Here is a 16879-nt window from a genome sequence, read left to right as displayed (position 1 = left end):
CAAGGACTTTTCCTTCTGCAGCTGCTCACGCTACCACGGGACCACGGCGCTCCTGAGGTGCCGGTCTCCACGATGTTGCCTATGTGGCCCATGGACTACTCGGTTTGTATATTTTGCTTATTTTTTCACAGTTCCACACAACTTCTTCCTGTTTCCTCAATTGATCTGTGTTCAGTTTTACAAGGCCTATCCACTGTGCCAACTTATAACTAAATCTGAGGGGGGTGCGATGGGGAGGTTCCCTTGTGAGAAGATGAGTTGGGGTGCGATAGAAGTCACGTGTAGAATACCGATCCAACTACTGCTCTTAGCAAACAGGAATTCTCAAGACAGCAAGTATAAAATAAAAGCGCAAGTTTATCTACATCAGGTGCCGAGAAGGGTGTGTGAGTTGGAGATGCAGCCTATGTGTGCACTGCGAAAGCAGTACAGAATGTTAAGGAGTAATTTGTAAAGAAACATTAGTTTAGGGACTAAATATCAAAATGCAGAGGTTTACCAGTTACCCTGTGTTTCTCTCAGTAATTGCAAAATACTTGTACTAATAAGAGCTGTTGAACGAAGTACATAATGACTGGGAAATAGGTTATAAGTCAACAAAAGTGTCAGAAGGATAATAAAAATTAGTGGAAATGGATCAGGGGACATTGAGGAAGTTCCATAAAAACCTGAAACACTAAATGTTGTAGTTGAGTTGTTCTAGCAAAATAATTGAAGATGGACAAACTAGAGACGGTGTAAAGTTCAGACTGCAATAACACTTGAAGCATTTCTGTAAAATAAGAGTCGAGGGGCATGAAAGGGAAGCAGTGGTTGGGAAAGGAGTGAGGCAGGGTTGTAGCCTCTCCCCGATGTTATTCAATCTGTATATTGAGCAAGCAGTAAAGGAAACAAAAGAAAAATTCGGAGTAGGTATTAAAATTCATGGAGAAGAAGTAAAAACTTTGAGGTTCGCCGATGACATTGTAATTCTGTCGGAGACAGCAAAGGACTTGGAAGAGCAGTTGAACGGAATGGACAGTGTCTTGAAAGGAGGATATAAGATGAACATCAACAAAAGCAAAACGAGGATAATGGAATGCAGTCAAATTAAATCGGGTGATGCTGAGGGGATTATATTAGGAAATGAGACACTTAAAGTAGTAAAGGAGTTTTGCTATTTAGGGATAAAGTAACTGTTGATGGTCGAAGTAGAGATGATATAAAATGTAGACTGGCAATGGCAAGGAAAGCGTTTCTGAAGAAGAGAAATTTGTTAACATCGAGTATAGATTTAAGTGTCAGGAAGTCGTTTCTGAAAGTATTTGTATGGAGTGTAGCCATGTATGGAAGTGAAACATGGACGATAACCAGTTTGGACAAGAAGAGAATAGAAGCTTTCGAAATGTGGTGCTACAGAAGAATGCTGAAGATAAGGTGGGTAGATCACGTAACTAATGACGAGGTATTGAATAGGATTGGGGAGAAGAGAAGTTTGTGGCACAACTTGACTAGAAGAAGGGATCGGTTGGTAGGACATGTTTTGAGGCATCAAGGGATCACAAATTTAGCATTGGAGGGCAGCGTGGAGGGTAGAAATCGTAGAGGGAGACCAAGAGATCAATACACTAAGCAGATTCAGAAGGATGTAGGTTGCAGTAGGTACTGGGAGATGAAGAAGCTTGCACAGGATAGAGTAGCATGGAGAGCTGCATCAAACCAGTCTCAGGACTGAGGACCACAACAACAACAACATCTATGTTTGTCAAGACGAAATATAAATTTAAGGGTCAGGAAGTTTTCTCTCAGGGTATTTGTCTGGTGGGTCGTGGTGAAACATGAGAGATAAGCGCTTTAGACAAGAAGCGAATTTCAGTAAAAGTAAGTTAAAACAGGGTTCGCCCTTTGCAAGTACACAATTATTATTTTGCTTTAATACCAAAATAGGTTTCGCCAGAGTTGCGACATCATCGCTGGTTTTTCCCCCGTTATTGTTCTGTTTTTTTTTTTTTTTTTTTACGTTGTACGTGCTCTGTGTCTGCCAACAGAAGTCAGTCACAGGTCTAATTTCACTCATCACGCCATCATTGCTGTGTTTGACTTGTCCTGAGCAGTGGTTCCTGTTTATTTGCTTCCAAAACGTGTTTTCGTTTTTGTTTGCGCATTTATAATGACTTTTTTTACATTCATTGGTGGCACCCAAAAAAGAGTGTAATTCGGCATATATCGTACATACCTTTCCATGTAGACATGTGAGAATACGATACTTGAAATTTAAGAGCAATTACAAGTGACAGCAAATACTCAACATTTCCAGACCACCGTATTAAAAACAGCCATCGCTCTGCTGGAACAGAAACAGGCCTCCATATTACAAAACTACAGTAGTGATCTGTACCAGCTTTGACAATGTAAGAAAATTACCACACCCAAAAAATTATCACACTTGGCAGAGAATTCATGAATGATCAAACACAACTCTACAACACAAATTCTCCTGAAATCCATACAGAATCTGTATTTATCCATATACATTTATTCGGTAACTATTTTCTTTGCTGAATTTGCTAGTATCATACCAATACTCTATAAAAGAAAAGGGAGACGGATATATCTTAAATGACTATTAACATGTCTTCAGAATTGTGGTTGTTTATTACAAAGCTTGATACTACTGAGGATACGAAAAGGCATACACAGTCGTATGCCACATCAGTCCCTTACATGCCTACAAAGGAAAGGTTGATTTCCTTAGCATGGGAATTCAGCGATAAATACCTCTTCAACGTTTCGGATAATTATCTACTTTCGAGTGGATCTATCGACATGCATTCACATAGGGAAACTAGAGAGAGAGAGAGAGAGAGAGAGAGAGAGAGAGAGAGAAAGTAGCAAGATGAAATACCCGCCGTCCCAAACTATAACAAATTCTAGGGAGCCGTGGATTATTCATTTACTACAGTAACTATTCCTGCTTGGTAGATTCGCGGACCTGAGTTCTCTGCAGCTACGTAGATTACAGTCAAAGCTGGAATGGCAGATGACCACGTGTCATATGACACAATGGCCAAAAAAATTACAGGACACGATCAGAGCTGAATTTAGAACAAATGGAATTAACATTTCAGTCACCTAACTACATCTGAGGACTGAACGGAAGAACTAGTGCAAAATTAATCATCGAGTTTATGCCGCGACCACGTGACTTGTACATAGCCAACGCAACAACTAGGCCTCGTGGTTTTTAAGTCCAAAACGAAGTGATTAAACTTCAAATGCGAAACAAAAACATCCTCTGCCCCTGATAGTGCTGATACCAGCAGCTGTGAACGCTATATGACTTATTAAACGTCAGCCTGGCTTAATATCACTGGCTGTTCGCATCCGAGTCTCTCTGTAAGGAAAATTCGCAAACAACACCCGGACATAGTGTCCAGAGTCAGTTCTTTATGGAGGGGTTGTAACACCATAGCTCTAATGCTGTACTGATTTATTTTGCTTTTGTTTCATTTAATGTTACATTGCTGTGTTTCTGTAAATGTGTGTGATTGAATCGATAACATAAAATTGTATACTACTTTCTTTATACAAACTTTGATGTCATGGTTTGGTTCTACGCTGTGCAGCATATCTTTCATTTAAACTCTGTCCCATTTGGAGGGAACAAAACTTACTGTATATAATTGTAAATTTGTGTGAATGATTTTTTGTAGAGATGTCAATACGTGTAAATGTTTTGCTTTATTTAATGCATTTGGTTGCTGTTATGTAAATTGCTGATCCTCACTTAGGGTTCTTAGTTAGTTTGTATGTATTTAAATGGTGTAGTGGTTCCCCTCGGGAACGGAACTGTGTAGCGCGCGCAAATTGTGGCTGGCCTATGTAGAAAAGGTGGAACTGATAGTCAGTCGGGGACGAGCAACGAGTCGGGGACGAGCTACCAAACTCTTTTCGAAAAGGGAAAAGCTCTCTGATGTAATGAGGAAAAGAAGACTACAGTTTATGGACACAACCGAAGAATGGATAGTAACAGAACAAAATTAAAAGTTCTTAAGACTGAGGCTTCTAAAGTTTTGCTTAGCAAATGATCACCTTGATATCTGTAGCAAATTCAAAAAGGTGAGTCAGTTTCTTGCAATTTTGTCAACATTGTGTTTCGCTGTAGTAAAAGTGGAAGACTGCAGTTGTGAAACGTTATATACTCATGTTTGTTAAGTGTATGTCTCTCTTGTGTATAGGAAGTGCATATTAATAATATACCAAGATCCACAGTTTGTCTATTGTATTAATGCTGGGTATTAAGTAATGGGAAGACTACTAATTATAAATAAAAATAATTTCTTTAAAACCTGAAAGTAATAGGGTGTTTTGGTATCTATTATAATTTTGCAAATAGTTCTGCTGCTCTAACTGCTAACTTCATTCTTAACGTAAACAAATGTATGTGTCAGAGTTCACTGCACTCCCGTGTGACAAAGTATAGGTTGTGTTTATCCACTAAAATAACTAATAACTATTTTCTTGAACGAGAATGTTAATCATTCTCTTGCCTAGTTAGGCTGGCGACCGTTTTCTTTGTCCATTAAACAGTGCAGATAAACAAAAATTCGTTTGTTACTGTTCAAATATTTACGTAATTCTGACTTTCATTTCCGATAAGCCACCTCCGTTAGGAACAACACGGTCAACATAACAAAATTCCTCTCAGAGGGTAACACTGCTCTGTTGCTTCATACTGTAATTACTATAACAAAGTAATTCTGTTTTGCAAACTGCCTCCTAGTTCAAGGTTATGGTATAGCAGTAGCAGACAGGGAGTGTTATAGGGTGACAACCGACGAATCCCCGGCGCCTGTTTGAAAAATGGTTCAAATGGCTCTGAGCACTATGGGACTTAACGTCTTAGGTCAACTGTGCCCTAGAACTGAGAACTACTTAAACCTAACTAATCTAAGGACATCACACACATCCATGCCCGAGGCAGGATTCGAACCTGCGACCGCAGCGGTCGCGCGGCTTCCGACTGTAGCGCCTAGAACCGCTCGGCCACTTCGTCCGGCGCCTGTTTGAAATCGTAGACCGTTGAGCCAACAGAAGGAGCTAGAAAAGCGCGGGCGTTCATTGCTGCTACCTTCTTTCTAAACAGAGGGAGGTTACAGAAAGTTCTAGAGAGAGCCTTGTGGGATTCTGAATGGCTAATCAAAGAACTCAATCTTAAAACGGCTTCTACTGTAGGATATTGTTCACATCAGCTAGACATGAAGTAAGTCAACGAACTCTCTCCGGCTCCCAGTGAGAGAAAGATGTGGACTGCCTCTAACTTAAAGCTATATCGCCATGTTCTCAACAGGTGAGAGTACACGCGGACTAGGCGTATGGAAAGGAATGAGGCTGCTGATCTTAGAAACTAAATGGAAAATGACAATCGTATAGGTATTTGGACTCGATATTAAAACAGCAGAAATATTTAAAGGAACGCTAACAAAGACAACATCGAAAGTAAAATTTATGGGGCAGCTGTCAAAACCTTTGGAGGAGAGAAAGACAAGGAGATGGCTTCTCAATCTACTGGCGTTTCAATTTACTGAAGCTGTAGGGAGAACGGAGGAAATCCACCAAAGCGAAGTGTGTTCAAGTAGGAAGAAACTCAAATAAAGTCACCACAGACTGTCTAGCTTTTTCAGACGATGTATCGCTAATCACTGACTCTCTGGATTGTACCAAAGGACAAATCACAGAACTGCATAACAAGTAGACAAACAGGACTAAAAGCATCATTTGACAAAACACAGTCCATGACAAATATCGATTATATCCCCTCCCCCAAATATGAAAATTCGTAACAACACAGTATCTAAAACAAACTGTTTTAAATACCTGAAACAATGGGGACAATGGATAACGAGCAATACAAAAAAATGTAGCAATAGAAAATACAGTGTTAATAGAGTGTAAAAGGCTTTTCATTCGACAAAAGGCATATATAACACAAAATATTTGTCCTGGAAAGCAAAGCTAAGATACTATCATAGAGTGGTAAGCGATGAAACACTGTGTGCAGCAGATTCACTTTAACTAAGAAGATTGGGAGATGCTGAAAGGCTTGTAAAACGTTGAAAGAAGGATTCTAAAGAAAATACCGAAACCTAAAAGTAATAATAATGCTGAATAAATTATGATCAAAGGAAGAGCTCTTTTCGAAAAGGGAAAAGCTCACTGATGTAATAATAATGCTGAATAAATTATGATCAAAGGAATAGCTCTTTTCGAAAAGGGAAAAGCTCTCTGATGTAATGAGGAAAAGAAGACTACAGTTTATGGACACAACCGAAGAATGGATAGTAACAGAAGAACCAGACAAATCTCCAACTTAGTAAACAGTTACAAAGCCAAACTTACATGTATCAATGAAACAGACAAAGACATGAGAAACACTGTGATTACAATGCTCATTCGAGGACCTGCTGAAAAGTACTGCCTCCGAATTGTGTACTAAAACTCTTAAAATTTTTCGAACAAAACAGACTTTATTAACATTATACACCTTTACTTTTCACGTCTACATATTTATTTCTCCACTGAGCCACCCTGGAGACGAATACATTTTTCCCAATTATAGGCTGGCCGTTGTGACCGAGCGGTTCTAGGCACTTCTATTCGGAACCGCGCTGCTGCTGCCTCGGGCATGGATGTGTGTGATGTCCTTAGGTTAGTTAGGTTTAAGTAGTTCTACGTCTAGGAGACTGATGACCTCAGATGTTAAGTCCCATAGTGCTCAGAGCCATTTGAACCATTTGAACCCAATTAGAGATCAGTTTGTCGTTACCGTCACTGTAGAATCTTTCATTGTGTTAACACAACCACAACATCGCCTCTGCTTGCACCGCTTCATCACTATAAAGTAAAGTGGCTTCGTCAAGTTTTGCAAACAGATGAAAATCGGACGGGGCCAAGTCGGGACTGTCTGCAGAACGATCGGTGACAGCGAACGCAAGGCGTCGGATTGTTGCAGATGTAGTATGGCTCGTGTGTGGTCAGGCATTGTCGTGCTGAAGGAGAGGTTGCCCTATGTGTGGATCAACTCTTCGAATTTGAAATTCAGTTTTCCGAGCTGTTTCCCATGCACCTACGTAGTTACGTTACACACGGCCGTGTTACACGCTACAACTCGGAGTACTGTAGTTGCAGATGGTTGTAACTTGCGTCAGCGAATCGGAAAAGTCGACCAAGTAACATGCACGACGTGTATTATTCGGCCACAATCTAGAACAGAATAAAAAATTCGGTGCATTACCTTTCAGCACGCCCTGGTAACAGATAACAGAACACTTTTGAGAGAAGCGACTGCAATGGCAGGTTTTTGATGTTGCTGAGCAACAGTCATACAATATTTTTTGTAGGAACACACTACCATTTTATTGTCTCTTTAAGTACAACCTATAACACTACCGTATCCTACTGCTATACCATAATCTTAAAGTTGGAGGCAGGTCGTGAAATGAAAACTATCTTGTCAAAGTAATTATGGTATAAAGCAACAGAGCAGTGTCACCCTCCGAGAGGAATTTTTTATGTTGACCGTGTTGTACCTAACAGAGGTGGCTTACCGGAAATGAAAGTCAGAATTACGTAAATATTTAAGCAGTAACAAACAATATTTTACCTATCTACACTGTTCAAAGAATAAATAAAATGGTCGCCAGCCTAATTAGGCATGTGAATGAGTAACGTTCTTGTTCAAGTAAATAGATGTGAGTAACTTGAATGGACAGACACAACCTATACTTTATCATACGCGAGAGCAATGAACTCTGGCACCTGAATACAGTATGTTCACGTTAAGGTTGGAGCTAACAGATCAGAACAAACTATTTGTATAAATATAACAGATAACGAAACACACTATTACATTGGGGACTTAGTCAAACTGAATGGTCTCAATAACGTTACTATTAATATTCAATGTAGAATCGTAAATTAGACATAGGTTTAATATTACTTTTCAAACAAATTCCTATCTGACATGAAATATGGATACGGTTTACAGCAAATGCAGTTACTGTGTATACATTAAGTCTCTCACTACTTTACACTTTTCTACTTAGAATGAAAATTAAATGGAGTTCACTAACAAATTATTTCTCACTGTCTTTTGAATAAAGAAGTTACTGTTGTCATAGGTAGTGGTCTTTCTATGAATCTTTATCTAGCTTGAGCACAATAGATAAACAGTTGATCCTGTTACACCATTAATATGCACTTTTAATACACAAGAGGAACCCAATATTGTACAGAATTTGACATGAATAGCAAGAGTAATTAAAACTTTCTACAATTAAGTAACTTTGTGCATTTGAACTACTTTCAATGGGGGGGGGGGGCTTAATCTTGACCACTGTAGCAGAGAAAACTAAACACACTTTCAATACAGTAAAGAAACAAGCCCTTAACAAGCATGAACATATAACTTTCAACAGCAATAGTTCTCAACTTTTACTGCAGTAGAAAACGATGTGGTTATAAGACAATAGCTCACCGTTGAGTCATTTCCAACAGACTGCACTGTGATCCTTCAATTTGCAAAACTCTATAAGCCACAGTTCTGAGAACATTCACTTTAGAAGTTGGCAACAAAATATTACTAAACCGCTTTAATAGAACAAATTATTTTCAACAAGCATCATTTACTATATTACTCAGTTCTGCTAAATAAACTTTAACTTTCTTTTTACTATGTTGAAGTGGCATTAATTAGTAAAACACTGGGCTTTCCTATTTTCACAATATGGACACTCGTTAAGCATTTTTGACATGGGAAGGATCCTAAGTTGCGTGGCTAGCGATGAAAATCAAGGTAGGTATAAGAGTTAGACTATAAGTTACCTTATATATGCGCACACTAAAGCATCCAATGAGGTGATCCTTCACTTTACATATTTACAATTCCTTGGTTCCTTTTTCAGTGACTGCGCGACGTGGTGGTGAGTGCATGTCGGTGCGTGGATTAGCAAGCGGAAATACTGGACCCTGTCAATTCTTGGTGGCGATGATAGATACCAATTCCAGAATAGTTCCAGCTCTTTATCCGTCCATCCGAGGCATTGGAAAGTGGTACGAAAACCCTCTCTTGCCACCGGCACAATACACAACTTTTACATGAGCAGTTGACAGTTTGGTAGCTCGTCCCCGACTGACTCTCAATTACACCTTTTCTACCTAGGCCAACCACAATTTGCGCGCGCTGCATTCACCGTTCCCGAGGGGAACCACAACACCTTCTACATACAAAATAACTAAGAACCCTAAGTGAGGATCAGCAATTACATAACAACAGCCAAACATATTAATTAAAACAGAACATTTGCACATATTGGTATTTCAACAAAAATTATTTAAACAAAATTACAACTATATAAATTAAGTTTTGTTCCCTCCAAACGAGACAAAGAATTTAAATGATATATACACTACATTGCATAGAATTAAACCTTTACATCAAAGTTTTTTACACAGAAAAGAATAACCACTCTCATGGTATCGATTCAATACAACATTTACAGAAACTGAAAACTTTTTGTTTTAAAAAGGGAAAATAAATCAGTAGAGCATTAGAGCTATGGTGTTACAAACCCAGGTTTCGGCCATTTATATCATTTTCAAGTATTTGATTTTGCGTCTTTAATATATATTACACTTAACATGTTGTGAACCACAAAGTTGGCCATAAATTAAGAAAAATGTAAGCTCCCCATGAAATGCCAGATGTAAAATCACCGTCTTGTGCATGACCAGAAAATAATCGTGGTAGCGCGTCGTATTTAGTAATAACAGGCTTATGTTTGTAAATAAAAGATGAGCACATATCCTTGAAACACAATAATAGTGAAATCAAAGAGTATGAGTAATAGAACAACTGAATACTAAAATGACAACGTATCATAGATATATCACAGTTAATGTCAAATACCTTCGGACTATATATATATATATATATATATATATATATATATATATATATATATATATATATATACATTCTGAAGATATTCAACATACGAGTAAATATATACCTACGACACTTCGTCATTTTAGTATTCAGTTGTTCTATTACTCATACTCTTTGATTTCACTGTTGTTATGTTTCAAGGACATGAGCTCGTCTTTTATTCACCAAATGCTCCCACGACTGTTCTGTTACAATATGGTGATTTTACACCTGGAATTTCATGGGGAGCCAATACTTTTCTTAATTATGCCCAACATTGAGCTTGAAAACATGTTTCCAGCAATATATGTGAGAGACACAAAATCAAATATTGGAAAATTGCGTGAAAGACCGAAACCTGGTTTGTACTTAAATAATCAATAAAACATTAAAATGGAGCTGCGTTCCCTTAAAAAAACTGATTACAGGATTGAAGGAAAGATAGAAGTCTGCAAATGGAAATGAGTGTACTCAGGGAGAGAGAGAGTGACGCTGTCGAAGGATGAAGGAAACTTGGGGGGCTACGAAAATTAAACATAAAGAAGTAAAACCTAAGTTTATTTAATGTGCCCTCCAAAATAATTATTCGAATAAACAAATAAGTGTAAAATCCTCCTCCAGTACGTGACATAAATTAACGTATCTGGCACAAAAATTTAACAACACAACAGAAAGTAATGGAAAACTGGCGTAAGTAAAGAGCGTACCACTTTCAAGAGGTATAAAAAGTACACTCCGCCGCCCACCACAAGGTGACTCACAGAGTACACACGCAGATGTGGTCTCGCTGCACATCTTGATTTCGGATGCGTCCGCTTACCGTTCTCGGCCGGTGTGTTTCTTGCACCCCCACGCTCACGGCTGGAGGCCATTCCAGCCACGGAGCCCCCCCCCCCCCCCCATAGCGCTGCCAGCGCCACCTGGCCTTAATCTTACGGTAATGCGGCGGTGGCGCCGAGTTCGGATATCAGGCGACCCCACTGCTGCGTTAAGGCGCTGTATAAAATCCGACGGCGCTTGAAGCCGCCTCTGGGCGTACAGTATACTGCACGTGGCACACCGTATCGCCACCTCGCACGTGCAGCGCTGCGTAAAATTCTAGCACCCACGCTCGCCGGGCGTTATGCTAAAAAAAGACGCCGAAAAGTGGAACTGCTTCTCGTTTCATTCGAAACAGCACCCAAACTTCTCTCCACATTCCACACTATCGTTAGTAACGTGAATTAGTCTTGAACATGGTTGACCTTGAATGCTGGACGTTCATATTTGTGTTTGGAAAGCTGTATATTGATTCTGCTGTTGCGTGCGCGCACAAACTCCAGCCTCAGATATTACTGAAGCGAATGGTAGCGAGTGAACAGCTGTTGAGGGTAGTCGAACACAGCCTGCCCTGACCGTGCTATTGGCTCCAGAGGAGATTTTGGTCTCTATTGATACACTGTCTGTGGACATGGGACAGCGGCTGGTCAAGTATTTAACAATGAAATTCAGTCATGCAGTTAAGATGTTACGTTATTTTATTTTATTTTTACTACCAGTTTCGGCATCCCATTATACCATCTTCAGACCCCATATACATCTCTCAGAAATAAAAAATACCAGCATACTGGGCCATATGTTCCTGGATGTCGTGAATTGCAGTCAAATCTTCGAAGGAAGCACTTGAGATAAGTTTAAGAATTCAGGACATCTAGAAACATATGGCCCAGTATCGTTTATTTTTGAGATATACATATGGGGTCTGAAGATGGCATACTGGCGTGCCGAAACTGGCGGTAAAAATAATTAAAATAACATCTCAACTGCATGGCTGTTGACGAATTTCGCTGTTAAAGAAAGGAGATCTTTGTACTGATCAAGGACTTTTGGTAATTTGCTTTTATGTTGCGCGTAGTTGTTGCTTGCTCGTGCACTGGAGGGATTTTGTCAGATTTCTGTATGCACACATTGAAAGTGATATTCGTATACTTGTTGTGACCGGATACGTGATCATGGATTAAAGAGATTCTGGAATAATTAAACTGTTTGGTGATCAAACTGTCCAAGGAAAAGAGAGGTCTGAGTAAAGTTTTATCGCAGTGCGAATCGTAAGTTTCCAGAATATAGCAAACTAAAAGTCTTTATTGATCCCTTTCATTTTTTACACTCCTTAATTCTTGTAGACTAAGCCCCTGCTGATCATTTACTTTCTATAAAAATAAAAAGGGGAGTAGTTGCATCAATAGTTGTGAGCATACATTGTACTCCGCATGGATCGCACTATTTCTTTTGAATTAATTTAGCAAGTTGCTGGACGTAGAATATTCATGAAGTTGGAGCGGCAAGACGAGGTAAGTTGTCTGTGGCTACAGGAGCATTACAGTATTAATTGTTAGGGGATATTAGAGAATATTTGAAAAATCGCAGTCAGATACAAGAGAACTGATTTTTCCTGATTTATAGGAAGAGTAATTAATTTCTGCTTTTCGCTCTCATTTACAATACTGATATGTCGGAATAAGGGTTTTTGTTAAACAACCTCTACGTCTACATATAAAATTTCATGACGACGATAGTAAAGTTTCACTAGTTAGTCTAGAAATTTTTAGAGAGAAAAGTAAAGATACAGATGATATTGTCAGAGATAGAGCTTTACACATTTCCGTACTTCTGTTGCCATAACAACAAATTTCGATGATAAACCTTTCTACATCCTTTCGATTATTTTGAGTATGGTTTATCGATTTCAGGTTAAAGGGAGTAAGTAGATCGTCTTGCAACGAGAAGAAGAAACAGCCCAATACTCAGATCTGCAATGATAGGGATGAAGGGGATGCGGGACCTTCGCGGTCCAGTAACCGCCACCTATGTTCGACGTCAATGAGCAGTAACCGCTCAGACGGCTTGTGTCATCAGCGGCAGTGGAGATTTACAGGGTAAGAAATCTAAGTTGGCAAACCAGAATAACTCGAAAAATAACCTTCACACAAAAAAATGTGTAGAATGCAAGGTTGATTATTTTCGAGGGGAACATCTGCTGGTGCCACAATTAGGCCGCCACCCCAGGCCCCTAGGGGTGGAGTGGAAGGCAACTTTAAAATTTCAAATGTCAACCCCCATTTTATATTGCAGAATCAGATTTTACATAAAAACAACGTACTTTTTGTCTTAAACATTTGTTTCGATTCTTGGTAGTTGGCGCTGAAATTCAACAAAAAACATGTTCTCATTTTTACGTGGAAAATGGTTACCGATAAACAAAAAATACTTATTTTGATTCACTAAAACTCTCCCTCTCGAATAGGGTGGGGTTGGAGAGAGAGGAATTAGAGTTATACAAATGTTGAGCCAAATATTTGGGTTAATCTTTTCATCATTTAGTCTTTTACTTTGTTTACTCTGTTATTTAATGAGTTCACTCGTTAGTAAGTAGGCTGTTTGGTTAGTTAGTTAGTTAGCTAGTCAGATGATTTGTTTGATAATTAAAAGTTGTGTGGCCTCATGACCACGAAACAAACAAAATTTACCCGAATCTGGGGAAAAAATTTATATTTGTGTCAACATTTGCAAAACTCTAGTTCCTCCCTCTCAAACCCCACCCTATGAGAGAGGGAGAGATTTAGCGAATCAAAATTTACGAAGTAAATAAGCATTTTTTGTTTATCCGTAGCCATTTTCCACGCAAAAATGAGAACATGGTTTTTGTTGAATTACAGCGCCAACTACCAAGAATCGAAAGAAATGTTTAAAATAAAATGTACGTTATTAGAAGTATATATTAATACCTTCAGCTGCCGACGGGCGTTGATATATATCAACGGGGAGAGGTGAAAATGTGTGTCCCGACTGGGACTCGAACCCGAGATCTCCTGCTTACATGGCAGTCGCTCCTTCCATCTGCGCCACCGAGGACACAGAGGACAGTGCGACTGATGGGACTATCTCGCCCACGCCACTCATGAGATCCACATACTCATTTTGTATGTCCACACACAACATTCGTACTGTCCCTACCCAACACACTCATTACTCGTGGAAGACATTCTTGCTAAGTCCTGTAAGAGTTCGGGTAATGTGTGCATCCACACAGAAGGAGGAGGTCGTGCTGGTATTGCCAGAAGTATGTACTTATATGGATATGCACATAAGTACAAAATGTACGTTGTATTTTATGTGGAATCTGATTCTGCAATAACAATTGGGGGTTCCCATTTGACATTTTAAAGTTACCACCCGCCCCACCCCCAGGGGGCTGGGATGGCGGGCTAATTTTGGCACCAACAGATGTCTCCCTCGAAAAAAATCAACTTTGAATTCTACACATTTTTTCGTGCGAAGCTTCTTTTTCGAGTTATTCTGGTTTGACAGCTTAAAATTTACCCCCTGTATAAAGTGTACCGGGAGAACGCGGTAAACAGTGTAGTCGTTGTCGTAATGCGAAAACGGAATGAATTATCTGACTTGCAAAATGGCAAGATCATTACCTTTCGGCCAAAGGGTGGAAGCATTTCCGAAACAGCTAAGTTTCTAAACGACGTGCCGCTGTTGTTAAAATACACCGAGCGTGGCAGAACGGCGCTATACTAACCGGCGCCTAGGGAACTTCAATGCGGTCCATAGATGAGAAGGGGGGAACGACTGATGTGGAGATGTGCACAGGCGAATAGGCGTGGAACTGCTGACCAACTGACTGACCAGATGAACCAAGGGTCTATCAACAATGTCTCCACAACAACGCTTCAGCAAGCGTTGCTTTCGTAAAACGCACTTGGTTAATGTATCCATGCTGACTCCTGTTTATCGGCAACAAAGACTGCGGTTTGCAAGCCATTACCGCAACTGGACGTCCCGTGACTAGTAACAGGTGGCCTTTTCAGATGAACCACGTTTTATGCTCCATCGGACAGATAGTAGCTGTGTGTACAGCTCGAAATGTCTGAAGGCAAACACTTTTCAACGATGTTTTGGAGGGTTGTGGCCGAGAGAAGGGGCGTACTGATATGGGGAATGTTTTCGTGACATTCCCTGGGTGAGCGCGTCATTCTTTAAGGCTCAATGGATCAGCACAAGTATTCATCCATCCTTGAGGACCATATCCACCCCAGTATGTTATTACACAGTACAATTCAACGTGTTACACGGCTTGCAGCGTACGTGCGTGGTTTGAAGACCACAAGGATGAGTTTACCGTACTCCCTCGCGACCAAATTTTCCGGATTAAAACCTAACACAGAATATATGCGGCTATCTCGGCACAGAGCTACCTTCAGAGTCTGCGTTCTTTAAATCCAGGCCGGCCGCAGTGGCCGGGCGGTTGTAGGGGCTTCAGTCTGGAACTGCTCGACCGCTACGGTCCCAGGTTCGAATCCTGCCTCGGCATGGATGTGTGGATGTCCTTGGGTTAGTTAGGTTTAAGTAGTTCTAAGGGACTGATGACCTCAGATGTTAAGTACCATAGTGCTCAGAGCCATTTGAACCATTTTTAAATTCAGCTGCAAAATCTCGACTTGTTAAACCCTCCTGTTCTTATCTATGCAGCTGTGGTCACACATCGCTCCCTTCTGAGTACTTCACTGAACCTTGCATACTTAGCACATCACTTGGAAAGCGGTCGGTACTCCATCACGCAAATAACAACGTAATGTTTTTAAATCAACTATATTTTCGATACTGTTTCTCCAATTACGTTAGTGTAAAAAAATTACAACATTTAAGCAAAGTTGACATTAGCAGTCATCAGAATTCAGGTTGCTTTCAAGCTGAAAACAATACCGACAAACAAAGCAGTTTCATCATACCGATATTAGCTACTCGCACCTGAAATTACTATTACTTTGCCCCTCTGCTACTCGGATCTTAGACACGAACCACCAGCATAATTTTGGAATTTTCCGGCGATAAGACCTATTTCTTCAGGACACAAACTACGCTAACACTGCCAGTCTCAACCACACGGTCATCATCAACATACTGTAGCAACACTGAGCCAGTACACGAAACTAAGTAATTAGCCTCGTCCACTACCGACAGCTGACTAGGTGGTGACGCATAACGCGCTACAATATCTTGTTGAGTTAAGGGGAAAAGACAGTTTGACGGTTGAAAAAACTCGGAACTTCGGTAATTACTGAATTCCAGTCTATATACAGTGTGTTTGAAAAGTTTCAATTAGAATCTTAATAATTTTACCATTTTATAATAAAACACCATTCCGAGGTATTCAATTCTATCCTATAAATCAGATTTTATTCTGAATCATAGTAGTTAACTCAGAACACAGCGCTGCCAGCGCGAACTGTTCATAGCCCTTCTGGAAGGCCTCGGGCGCCATTGTTGTCAAGGGTTCTCGTCGAAGCCTGCTAGATGGCGTCGACGGAGTCGAAGCGCTTCCCTTTAAGGCCTGTCTTGATTCAGGGGAAGAGGAAAAAGTCACTTGGAGCCAAGTCGGGGCTGTAGGGTGCCTGCGGCAGTGTTGTTACGTTGAACTTGACCAAAACTTCGACAGTAGCTCGCGACGTGTGAGCGGGCGCCTTGTCGTGGTGGAGAATCCAATCGCCCTTGATCGCCGGGCAGACGTATCCAACTCGATCCCTCAACTGGTGGAGCTCGGCTTGATGATGGCCTCCCAGAGCGGTTGTCGTATTCAACATTCCCGCGGCCATCTTTGAAACGTTTGTGCCACATGAAAACCATTGCACGGAACATGGCTTCTTCCTTACAGGCCTCTTGAGCCATACCGAGTGTCTCCGTTGCGGATTTGTTCAGTCTCACGCAAAACGTAATCGGATAACGCTGACCCAAGTGCTGTTCCATTTTCGCCTCTCCCACTTTTCGACCGAGGTCAATGACACGGTCTCGCGCTGCAAGCGATGCGCACACCCCAGCGTTCCGGAGGCAACTGCCGCAGCGTCGGTTTGTTCCCTGAGACCCCCCACT

This window comes from Schistocerca nitens, chromosome 12, assembly GCF_023898315.1.
Source record: "Schistocerca nitens isolate TAMUIC-IGC-003100 chromosome 12, iqSchNite1.1, whole genome shotgun sequence".
NCBI classification, from domain to species: Eukaryota; Metazoa; Arthropoda; class Insecta; order Orthoptera; family Acrididae; genus Schistocerca; species Schistocerca nitens.
Note: the sequence above shows the minus strand (reverse complement) of the source record.